The sequence below is a fragment of the Fukomys damarensis genome, unplaced genomic scaffold (assembly GCF_012274545.1).
Source record: "Fukomys damarensis isolate Sample0158 unplaced genomic scaffold, DMR_v1.0_HiC HiC_scaffold_27, whole genome shotgun sequence".
NCBI lineage: Eukaryota > Metazoa > Chordata > Mammalia > Rodentia > Bathyergidae > Fukomys > Fukomys damarensis.
Genome location: NW_022900939.1, coordinates 8,471,881 through 8,484,863, shown reverse-complemented (window position 1 = coordinate 8,484,863; position 12,983 = coordinate 8,471,881). Strand labels below are relative to the sequence as shown.

Genomic DNA, 12,983 nt, shown 5'->3' with positions numbered 1-12,983 from the left:
GGTATTTTTTTTTTTTTTTTTTTTTTTTTTGAGACAGGGTCTCACTATGTAGTTCAGCCTGGCCTTGAACTCACTATGTAGCCCAGGCTGGTCTTGAAATCACGCAGTCCGCAGTCCTCCTCCCTCAGCCTCCTGAGTGCTGGGATTACAGACCTGCATCACTACGCCCGACTTATAGGTAGCTTTATGTCATCGTCACAACTTTAAGGATGTTGTGAAGAATTTAATAGATTGGCTTTTTAATTGTCCATTCAAGTTGTTTTGTTTCGCTTTGCTTTGTTTTGGTCTTTTTGGTGCTGGTCTGTGTACATGCTAAGCAAGTGCACTATCACTAAACAATACTCCAAGCCCCCCAAAATGTTGATTAAACAAACATTTTATTTTGGTAATTTTGAAACAAATACTGTTTTTCACATTGATAGGTTTGTTTTATAAACTAATTTAACTTAATTTTCTTCAGTATTATTTTTCTTTTATTCGAAAGCATAAGACCAATGTTGTAGGTTGTATTTATCAGACTTCATTTACTTGAGATGCTTATAGGAATGCCACAAGCAACAATATTGATATTCATCAAATATAACTGAGCATTAAACCCAGGATTTCTGAGCCCTGGTGTTTTGTTAGTTCACTGAGATATATGCTCACTTTAAAATGTTAGCCTCGGTTTTAGATATTATGAATAAGAGTTCTACCGAGAATTCAGCCTTTAATGTCTAGGTTGTCTTAGAATTTTGTGCAAGTTTCTATAATATATATTTGATGGCTTTTGCATTTAGAGAAAAAAAGTAATTTTCAAATCATGTACAGAAACCTTAACTTGTTTCCTATATGCAGATGTATTAGCTTGTATTTTCTTCACAGTATTTCTGTACTTACAGCATCTATTTATATAAACCTATCTTTTTTTTAATTTGTTTTATTACCTATGGTTATTAGTCTGTGTTCTTCAGCCTAAATTTCTGCATATTTATGACTTAAACCTTAAAAGATTTACAGTGTTCAAATTTTGAAGAAAAACAAATCCTGCATTTTGCTGCCCTCCTGTGGACTATCCTTCGTATGCTACCTGCTGAAAGCCTTTGTGTTATTACTTCCTTTTTAAGAATTAGTGAAGATACTTGCTTACTTTTTAAGATAGTCCGGTGGACCCAGTTTTGGCAGCACTCTACTATTTGGTCAGGCCACCTCCATTTAATTGTGTAAACAGAATTTAACTTTTGGTTAATTTATTGCAGTTTCCAAAATCCTGAGGGGATTGCAACAAATCCAGATACAACTCTGTATATATCAACTATCTAGATCGCTATACAGTTTTCTTTAAAAGAGTTATAGTTATTTGATTAACAGAGAATTCTTTGACGTATATCTTTTTTTTTTTTTTTATGGCCTAGAAGCAAAGGTAAGATTTACAGTAGTCACGGTAGAGCTGAAATTAAGGTCTGAGTCCTCTGCCTTCCAGGGCCAGTGCAGTTCCCATGCATTCATTCTTTCACTCTTAAACTACTCCCGGCCATGATTGGAAGAATCCATGTTTATAGATTCTTATCTGTAACATTTTATAAAAGTGGTTCAATCACTTCACTTTCTTATGTCATCTCTCAGAAGAGACATACACATCCCTACATGAAACATAAATTAGGTAATGGGGGGCAGGCATCATGAACCCTAAAAGTTCACCTGAATTAGTCTCCTTTACTCTATAACATGATACCTTGATCTTTGAACCTTGCATCAGTAGATTTCTATTAGTGGATTGCCTTTGATTTCATGTAGAAGATCTGATGATTCTACCTACAGTATTAGCTCAACAGGCAATATTTTTCTTTGGGATTCCAGTGTTTAGCTTTTATGAACAGAACAATTACTTTGTTTTCAGATTTAGGATAGTGTTTAACAGATTCTCATGACCAGTGGTTTAACACTTCAGGCACTAAAGAATACCATGTATAAATACTTACTGGTTTTTAATTTTTAATGTGAATTATTTTGTCTTGCATGCAAAAACATTTTCCCTTTAGAGATGAGCCTGTTGGTCCTTGCCTAAGGTCTTTCCACAGCCATCCCATTCTACCCAGTCATTATAGATGATTAACCTGGCCTGGAGGTGTAGCTCCATGGCAGAGTACTTGGCTAGCATGCCGGACCATGCATTCTATCCCACAGCACCACCAGAGAGAGAGAGACAGAGATTGGTTGATTGGTTGTGAACCTGGCCAATCCTTTTTTTTTTTTTTTTTTTTTTTTTTAGTGCTAGGGATTGAACTTGAGTCCTTGTGCTTGCAAGGCAGACCACCAAACCTAAATCCCCAGTCCTAGCCAAATAATTATTAAGAAAAATGAAATTTGGTAGTGAATGTAATCCTTAAACAACAAAATATTTGTTTCAACCAAAGGAAGCTGAGTGTGACATATTCACTCATTCAGCTAATACTTATGTACTATGTGCCAGTTTCTAGGAACTGGTAACCAGCCATCCAACCAACCAACCAAACAAACAAAAAAAACCCTCCATCTCTTCAGAAGCTTTATTCTAGTAAAAAGAAATGAGTAAAGAATAAACAAATTATGTAGCATATTATAAGAAACCTGCTTCAAGGAAGAATATCACTGTGGAGGGCATCATCAAAGGAGGTCCCATTGAGAAAGTGACATTGTAGCAAAGAGAGGAGGTGAGGGGCTCCGAGCCTTGCAGACATGAAAGGTGAGAACATTTCAGGAGCGAGAACAGTTGCTGCAGAAGCTTAGGTCAAGGAGTAAACAGCAAGAAGGCTGGTGTGGCTGTAGTGGACATGTAGAAGTGAAAGCGGGGAGGGTACAGCCACACCTTGATAGCCTGGCAGACAATCTAATAACTTGGACTTTTATTCTAAGAGAAAGATGTATGATTTGGAAGATTTTAAAGAGAAGAATGAAACGATCTAATTTACATTTTAACAGGATTCCTCTGGCTCTGCAGAATAGGTGTAGTACGGTGAGGGAAGACGCAAGAAGCCCTGTTAGGATGCTGTTGCCGCGGTATCTGTGAGAGATGACGTTGGCCTAGAACAGTGAGCCAGGAGGGAAGAGAGACGGGGTCACCTCTGCAGGGCGTGGGGCAGGAGATGAGAGGTCGAGGGGCTGGGTGTCTCCCCAGAGTGGGACCCAAGCAGCGGGGTAAGCTGTGCTGCTATTTAGTGGGCTACAGAAGCCTGGAGAAGGAGCAGAGTTGGGAGTACGGGATGAACTGTCACTCACTTATGAAATACTTGATGTTCGTTAACTTGAAATAAGGGACAGTGTGTAACCTCCGTGAATTAAAAGCTTAGCATTTAGATGTGGAGATGCCCCATGCCAGTGTGAGGGTTACTGTGTTGAGTCTCTGAAAGGAAATCATTGTGTTTTTTAAATAGTAAATTAAATTTCCATCACAGTTCCTTCCTGCTCTCTGTGTATGTGGGGACATCCACTGAAGGGCATTATTAATCATGTTCTATGATCACTTACCTGCTGATTGGGCTGCAAAGTAATAAGGACAATGTGATTGTACACACCACAGGGCGGGGGGGGACACATAGTATGAGCAAGATGAGGTGTGCTTTGTCTAGAGCTCACCATTAATCATGGAGCAGGATCCTTCCAGTGAGCTGTGCTGCTGCAGCCTCTTGCAGCAGGCTGACTTTCAGGTAGGCACATTGGTGTTTAGTAAGTTACACAAGGTCATTGGATGTTGTCTTTTAAATCTTCACTTTCCATCATCATTTGAGGTGTTTTGAGAGACACTTTAGTTTATAAAGTGTTGTTTTGCCATCTCATACAGCAGACATTTATATGAGTCTCCCCCATTCAAAAAAAAATTCTCCTAATAGGCAAAATGCACATATGCACTATTCATTCTACATTAGTAGAGTGGATTCAGAAAGTTTCAAGTGATTTGTATCTTAGAAAATCCTTCACATGTGCCGTGAGACAGCTGAAATGAATTCCCAGTTTGCACTTTTTTTTCCCTAAGTGAGCACCAGGTATTTAAACCCTATTGCAAATTTATCACTGGATGAAAACAACATATGTTAAAAATTTGGGGGGGCCGGGGATTTAGCTCAGCGGTTCGGTGGCCTGCCTTGCAAGTGCAAAGACCCGAGTTCAATCCCTGGTACCAAAAAGAAAAAAAAAATTGGGAATGAGTCAAGTCCTGGAAGCCATATGATGGAGTTCAGAGTAGCCACTGAGATGTGTCCCTCCAGATGACTTAATTTACTGACATAAAGCAAGCGGAAACAGGGTACCGTAAATTGTTTTTCAACAGTTGGTTGTACAATGAGATAAGTATTTAGGGGTTTTGTGTGTGTGTGTGTGTGTGTGTGTGTGTGTGTGTGTATATTGTGCGTGCGTGTGTGTAGATATGCTCAAACCCAAGGCCTCTGAAGTGGGATCTGTAGTCAGGGAATTAGTTACTGAAATCCGCAGTGCTATGCTCAAAATGTCCTTTGATAGGACTTCAGTGAGCTTTTTAACCTTGGTGTCAGTAGAGTCATCACTTATACCGAAGCAAAAGACAATTATGTGTGCCTGCTCTTTGTTCATACACCTGAGTCCTAGGAGATATTATTAGACCCAAAATCTGATCAGTTCTAGAATATGTAGGATCTTGGGTTCTCATTTAGAGATGCTATCCTTACCATTCACTTAATCTGAGGAGCAAGCAAGGCTGAGTAGTCTTTGAAATGCTGTTAGATCTTGGTCTCAAGTTGGACCTTTGTTCAAAGAAAAGACAAGCCTGATATGCCTGACAGATACTTCTGGCAACTGGTCCTGTTGTAGTCAGGGTTTAGGCAAGGGAATACATTAAATATAGAACACATAATTTATAGGATAATTTTATGATAATTACACAAAAGTCAAATGCAAAGGAGTGCAAGAGACATTAACCACATACTAGAGGCCCAAAGGATCTGGTTGAGGGCCAGGATCCCAGCAGTTTCCCACACAAGTCCAGCTAAAGGCTTAGAGTACAAGGCAGTGTCCTCCACGAGTCCAGCCAGTGTCCTGGAGCCCAGAGCAGTGTGTCTCATGCTTGTCCGTATGGAGGATATGCACCCGGGAGGCCAGAAAGCCTAGGCCAGTGAGATGAAGGATCTGTGCCACCAAGCTAAGAGATCCACATTGGAGCCAGGAAGTGATGCTCACAGTGAAGATCAGAGCTCCCAGATGAAAACAGCAGCCACACCCAGCAACAGTGAGACCCCAAGCTCCTCCTCTGATAAGAACAGCCTGGTTCACCCCAGGAAAACCATCCGCAGGAAGCTTCTCCTAGAAAATCAACAGGCCAAGACCTTCCCCTCCAGTTCCCTCTTTATGGCTATTGACAACAATCGTCAGGTGGATCCTTCACGCCCAGACCACGCGGTTCAGTTCAGCTGGGGGTTACAAGTTGACTGTTATCTAATCCATCATAGGTCTCTTCATCTCTGTGCCTCCGTTTCCAATGAGGAACAGGACCAGAATGAAAGTCTGTTGTTTTCTTACTGGACTCCTCTCAGCATTAACAGGTGACTGTTCAGCTTATAGCAGGAGAAAGGAGAAGCAGGTGGCAAACCTTAAAGTTATGGATCCCTAGGAAATCTAAGCATCTCCCGTGTGTATGAAGACTCACTCAAGAGATAAGAACTGAAGCCGATTCATTGCAAGCTGAATCAGAGTGTACTGAACTGAAGCCCACTGACTACATTAGAACTTCCGTGTCTGTCTTGCAAAGTCCGTGGCAGTTGTACAAATGCTGGTGTATGATTTGCCCGTGTGAACATTTTGTGTCCTTTACATACCTGCTGCACGCGTGGTTCCATGTGTTTGCACATGTTTCCTGCAGCTCTTCCCCAGACACAGCTCCCCATCTTTCTCACCTTGCACAGCTACCCACACGACTACCCATCCTTCAAGGCCCACGCCTTCCAAATGCCTTACCTGACCCCTAATTACAAGTTCACGTGCCTCGCCTCCAGTTCCTGTGATTCAATCGTGATAGGAATTTATGGACATCACACAGCCGTCTTAAAAGACTCTCCAAACTCCTTGAGAACAGGTGCCAGTCCTTTTCTCATCTTCATTTCCCAACCCGCCATGTACAATATATGGTACACAAAATATACTTCAGTGGCAAGTAACTGGTGGTATTTCAAGTCTGAACTCTTTGGAATACTTGAGGATTGAGAGTATTAAAGACTAATTAAGTTGTGTAGACCTACCTTTTGCCCAGGGTATATGAACCCCACTCAATATGTGTGTATAGATACCGCTCTCCCTTTAAAGTTTGCAGCCCCTGCCATAAAAAGGAGAAGAGAAAAGGAAAAGTCTCATCCATTATACATTAACACCATTAATAGATATTCTCCCACCTCCAGGCTCCAGTTTTTAATGAAAGTTACCAAAAAAGTCTCTTGATCCAAATTCGGAATTAACCTCTGTGGGCAACTCGGTAAACCTAAAAAAGTCTGTAGGGTTTCACTCTAGTATTAAGGAAAATTTCCCTGGATTGAAGTGTACCAGAGATTTAAACTTTAAAAACAATAATAGTTATTGCAGTTAATTTTCCTTTTTTCCAATATAATTTCTCCACGGAAAAGTCTCTCATAGTAAATGAATGTTTGAAGTCTCCTGTTTAAAGATAGATCCGAGCTTTTACATTTTAGAGGAGACTACACCGCGGAGAGCTGGGATTCCATTGCTGAAGCAGTGTCTGTCTCAGCTAACAGTGACACTGCTTGCTGTGCCTTTGTTATGCAGGAGGAAGCCACGTGGCAAGACGAAGAGCCCAGATCTACCGCCAGTTCTCCCTTTTCCGCTCTAAAAGGAGGCAAGGGACTGACTCAGCCCCTAACCCTTGGACAAAGCACGTTCCCTTTCCATATATGAATAGAGTGTTCCCCAGCATGGACCTGCGCTCCAGAATGTGTTGCAGAAGGGAAACACGCATACTTATATTTGGGATCTTATGCGTTTCTTTCTTCATCTTTGTTTTCCTTTCTACTGTTTTCTGACTCCACCTGGAGGGAATACAGGTGTAAGCCAGCAGTTGCCAATTTCAAGTCTAGTGTGATTGCTTTTCTCTGGCATGACACTTTGAAGGTCAGTCGGTACATAGCCGTCACCATAAATGTCCCTGTAAAGAGTTCCCTTCAGCAGTGATTGCTGAATGAGAACGTACCTGAAGCGCCAGTCCTCTGTTGAAATCATTTCTTTTGTCTTCCCTAAATAGAGGAGAACACGGGTCAAAGGAGGTGACTTGTCTGCGTTTGTTTCTCAGGTACAGGCATCAGTGACCGAGGCTCACCCAAAATGGAATTCTGTTTTCTTATTTTAGCAGTGATTTCATTCATGGTGTCTGCCAAGAATCCTTGTCATAGGACAGTAGTTCATCTCTCATTTGGGATAGACGTAAAGCAGTTGATTTGCATAGGTTCATGTGCTAGTTTTAACTAAGGGAGAATTTGAATTCATACCCTGGAATATTCCTCTTGGTTGAAGGACTGCTGGCCTCTCACTGTCCTTAGAGGTGTAAACCACACCCTATGTATTTGTTCCCAGTAAAGTTTCTTTCTTCCTCTAGCATTTTACCTATTAACTGCGTAGTATCAAAGCCCCACAGGCCACCCTAGTAAAAGTTTCCTGGTAATATTTTAAAGTTATTTTATGTAACAGTGTAAACAACTAAAAGACATACTTTTATTTACTTCAGGATTTATTTTACTACCTTTTGTAAAAGGCAGACTGTATTTTACTAGAGAAATACCATAAAATAATATTGTGGGGAAACAAAGTATAATAAAATGAAACCTGTACAACATGCTTCTAGTTACCTATTTACAAAACAAAATTCAGTTTTATAACTGCATAACTTTGAGTGGAGTTGGCCAGAAAGCTAACGACAAATACTGCTAAAGACAATTCCCATCTGTTAAAAGAATGGCAGAATCTGTGCTCTCTTTCCACGTACCTTATATTTAATTGAATTTATCAGATTGCTTCCTGGAAGGTAGCTTTTCTAAGAAAGGAAACAGTGGAGTATAATGGAAGCCTATGAAAGAGGGTTAGTGGGAAGACCTTTAGAATATTCCACTATTCTGTGTACGGCCACACCACCCTGAACACACCCAATCCTGTCTGATCTTGGAAGCTAAGCAGGCTCAGGCCTGGCTAGTACTTGGATGGGAGAATATTCCACTGTTCACAAAAAGACTACTTTTCTGACATCTGTTAAGTTTGCCTTCACATTCACACTCTCCCTCTCATTACAAATGGGTTTATTATCTACGTCTTAGAAATTCATTATATGATAGATTAACATAGGAGTTTTACTCTTACTTGCTGTAGGGAGAGAAGAAAGTATGTTGGAGGGAGGAAAGTCCAGGAGATTAACAGCCTGGGCGGTGGTGGAGCACAGTGTCCCTGTAACTTCACGTATATCTGTAGTCTCTCTTCCTTTTGTAGGGCTGTGAATTCACCCTGTCTGTTAAATGTCCTTCAGGAGTCGCCTGTTAAGCTAATTTCTTATTCTAAATTTCTTAGGTCTTAGATATGCTGAGCAGTTTCACTTGAATGAATTGCTGTTTTCTTCTGAACGTCTGGTACATATGAACTCTACTGACTCCCGCATTGTGCGCACACACATGTGTGTGTGTGTGTGTTTGCGGTGCACATGCTCTTACTAGCCAGTTGAGCACACTAGAGATTCTGAGATGGCCGTAGCTGAAAGGCCTGGTTAGAAGATTACACTGGGATAACTTCTTGACACACTGCAGCTTTTCAGAGGGGCAACACTAATAATAATAGTAACATTTACCTTGTCCTGGACAGTGATCTAGTTCATGCTTAGTTCTCAACAGCCTAATAAAGTAGTTCTGTCATTAAACTCAATTTGCATATAAAATAGACAAAGAGGTTAAAAGCAATGAGTCCTGAGCTAGGAAGTCTTGTGAGCAGGGTTTGAACTCATATAATCATCTTCTAGTCTGTGCTGTGAACTACTGTGCTAAAAGACCTAGGTGATCTTGTCTTGACATTAGCTTTACTTGCTTAGCTCTTACTTGTAGCATTTCTTTTTTTGTTTTGTTTTTGTTTTTGTTTTTGTTTTTAGACAGGGTCTCACTATTAGTTCAGGCTGGCCTTGAACTCATGGTGATCCTACCTCAGGCTCCGAAGTGCTGGGGTTACAGGCGTGCACCCTCGGGCCCAGCTGCATTTGTTTATTATAACCAACTCTAGCAGACCCTAAGGCTCCCAACCTGGTATCTGTTTACCAATTTATGAAATTCAGAGGTAAGGGTCCTTTTTTTTAATTGAGTTTATTGGTACATTTTAGGGATACAGTACAGTTATAGTCATCATTGGGATCTTGTACCTCTACATGACAGGTCTTAGTTCTCATTTTTTCCCCTTGTCCCTGCCCTCCCTTCACCCCCTCCTCCCCTCCCCATTTACAAACACTTTATTTGCATCTTTTCATTTTCTCACATTTTTTTTCTTTTCCCTTGTTACCCTTCCCCTACCCATCCCACCTTCACATAGATGGTAACTCAACTCTAGAAAGTAGAAAATGCTCTTCTAGGAACTTTGTAAACAGAATTAAAATGAGAGAAAAGGCAATTTCTCTAACCTTACAAATGATAAGAGTTCCTAAAAACTTAGTCTACTCTGCAAAACCATCTAACCTTTATCCCACAGGAGACTCATACTTTGACAAGGTATATTAAATATTTTTGTTTTGTAGAAAACCCCTGACGACCCAATTCATGTAGGAGATATTGTAAGCACAGTAAAGGATGTTGATGTGTCTATGATCTCATGGCATTCCCAGAACTGAAAATACCTTCCTTTGCACTTTTATAGTTAGTTGTTATTTACATTGTAGTCTCTTGTTTCTAAGAAACAACAAACTGCTAGGATTTGACTTAGATCTTAAATGCTTGGCAAGCAAGTGTAAAGCATTCTGCTTAGAAAAAAATGTTTCCATTTTCACCTGGGACCTTATTATCTAAAACATTTCATCTAAATTGTGTAGTTCCCTTTTTAAAAATAAAATAAAATCATACTTCTGAAGGCTAGAATAAGCCATGTGATCGCCTCATTTTTGCATCAGCAGAAATCAGTAGCAATATGCCTAGAAAATAGGACTTGTTGCTTCCCAGGTGTGATAACGTTTCTTTCTTCAACATTTTCTTGCTTCTTAAATGAGAACATCCTCACCTCTGCCAGGAGTTTGTTTGTTTGTTTGTTTGTTTTTTGTTTTTTGTTATTGTACCAGGGATTGAACTCAGACCTTGTGCTTGCAAGTCAGGCAGCGGAACCACTGAGCTAAATCCCCGGCGTGCCAGGATATTAAGTAGTATTTTTCCATGTATGCAACTTCTGTTCCCATTTGAGTTGAAGGGAACCTATACTGTGGTCCAGAGAACACTTTAGTTCATTCTGAACTTCTTCACTCCCCCTTTAGACAGCCAGAAACAGTAATTTAAAAATCGGGCAGTTTGACTTTTAATTATCAGCCTAGTAGTTACGCACATCATACCGGCACTCTAAACCAGCCTTTTTTTTTTCTTTTTTTTTGGTACCGGGGATCAAACTCGGGTCCTTGTGCTTAAACCAGCCTATTTTTAATTGTTAGCTCAAGAAAGTGAATAATGAGAATTCTTAATCTTAAAGCATTTAGTTTTTATTTGATCTTTTGGTGTTGCCTACTTGCAAGAAAGTGCCTTACATAATAAACCTCTTGTTCTTCCTTTTGCTCCTCTAGTTCTCCTGTTTGGAGCGTTTTCTACTCTCCTTGGAGAGATGTTGGCCCCAGTTTTGCGAGCTGGAGGGCAGAATATTCTAATGCACAGGGCTTGCTTCAGGAAGTGTCCAGGTTTAAGGCCATGTGAGAAGACTAATTTTAGCATCGGGGTTTTATTCGTGCCTTATAAATTTTTGCCTAAAAGTCTTTTTTTTTTTTTTTTTTTGGTACCAGGGATTGAACTCGGGATGTTGTGCTTGCAAAGCAAGCAGCAGAACCACTGAGCTAAATCTCCAGCCCTAAAAGTCTTTTTGTATTGCACACATTTTAAAAAATGAAACCAATTAAATTTTTACAGTAGGAAAAAGATGAGACAAGGAAGAGATAAAAAGATTGGAGGAGGAAAATAACTTCAGAAAACCCAGAATTTCTGTATGTTACTCTCTCTGTTACAGGTTTGTCCCCTGCTTTGGTAATGCTCAGATCTATGCAGCATGTGTCAAGGTTAAAAACGCTTTCACCAGCGTTGCTGTCGTCATTATTTGCTCTCTGCTTTTAATAGCCAGGCTTATTTATATCCCAGTTAAGAATTGTCTCAGAAGAGTGTGGCGTTCTTCGGAGTAAATTGTAGTCGATTGGGTGTACAGAGCTGTTTGTGGGCATGACTCTTGTTTTAATGTTTTTGTGCTTCGTTCCTCATACTTAATTGCATTATCAGATAGTGAAAACAGAAATAGAGGCAAATCAGCATCCTCTGGCCTTTTACAGGGAAATCTGGAGAAAGAAATTAGCCACCACTGCTCACAGCTTCTGTCCCGTACCCTTCCGTGGACGCATGTGCACAAGCACCACCCTCTGTCTGTCAAATTGCACCCCCCACTGCCTCCCAAACACTGAGAATTCCTGTTTTCATAGCTGGGCCTGCTTCATTACCCTTCCCAGCCTCCATCCCTGCCTTCTCTCCTCTTGTTGGGAACAGCACTCTCTAGTGAAAATCCACAAAGCTTTGCATTAAGACAGATCTGGTTGGGATTCCACATTTGCCATTTAGGAAAATAGCTGAAATTTACTGGTAATCCATTTCCTTGTGTACAAAATGAGGATTAATAATACCTCACATGGTTTTCATGGAGGATAAGTGGACAGAAAAAACTGAGCACTTAATAAATATTGGTTCCCTTCTTTGCAGTTCCTGCTTTAGTAGGCCTACGTGTTCTGTACAACTCAAGTTCTGCAGATTGTCTCTGAAGCACTTATTTGGCACCGCATGATGCCACCATATTACTTATTTTGTATCCACTATCTTCCCAAGTTGCTTATAAGTTTCTTGAAAGCTAAAACCCTCTTGAAGCAAAGATTCCTCGGTTTCTGACACAGCCTGGTTGTGTATAGTAGCCTTACATATGTGAGAGTGTAGAACTGGAAAATACAAAGCAGTTCCCTAACCATGGGGTCTCCTTAGTCTAAATTTATTAGTTTGGAAAAGGTGTTGAGTCCAGTGCATTTCGTGGCACAATACAGGAAATAGCTTGAGAAGGCCTTTCTTAAATTATGAAACCTGAAAGGATGCCATCAAATCCAGAAAGAGTTGTTTACCCATTGCTGCAGAAAGAGCTTGGCTAGGTACACATCTCTTTAAGCAATATTCTTTTAAAAAATACAATGGGAGCCAAGACCTGTCCTCTAAATGTACAAGATCCCAATAATGAATGTAACTGTACTGTATACCTAAAATGTACCAATAAACTCAATGAGGGAAATAAATAAATAAAAAGCTTTTAGAACATGTTTGAATGTCCTGGTAAAGGAGAACTGTTACTTACACAATCTTGGCCAAATAATTCCTGTCCTCTGAAAGGAAGTTTGTGAACTTCCACCAAATATGCATCTTGAATGACGATGTAAATAAGACATAAAGTAAGAAGAAGGTACCTGCTCATGGAACCAGAGCAGCTGGAACAAACCGGCAACAACAGAGGGACCTGGTATAGCCATATCATTGATACGTCAGATATGAGATCTTAGTGTTTCCTTACCAGAAAAACGACCCCCGGGTGGAGCTAAATATTGGGTCTGTCCATATTAACACACACTCCCTAGTAGGATCAAAACCCTTTGACTCATGAGCAGTGCAGAAATAGAACAAACAAAAACCATTCTGTATAACTGATGTACACTAATTTTTTAAAAATCCTTTGTCTCAACAAAACCATACTAGAGGTCAGACCCACTGCATATA

General features: G+C 40.3%; 1 protein-coding gene across 1 annotated transcript in view; it reads left to right on the top strand.

Annotated features, from left to right (window-relative positions):
• Nucleotides 1-12,983, top strand: part of Ttc17 (tetratricopeptide repeat domain 17) — a 90,590-nt gene that overhangs the window by 40,791 nt on the left and 36,816 nt on the right. The gene's annotated exons all lie outside the window — the stretch shown is intronic.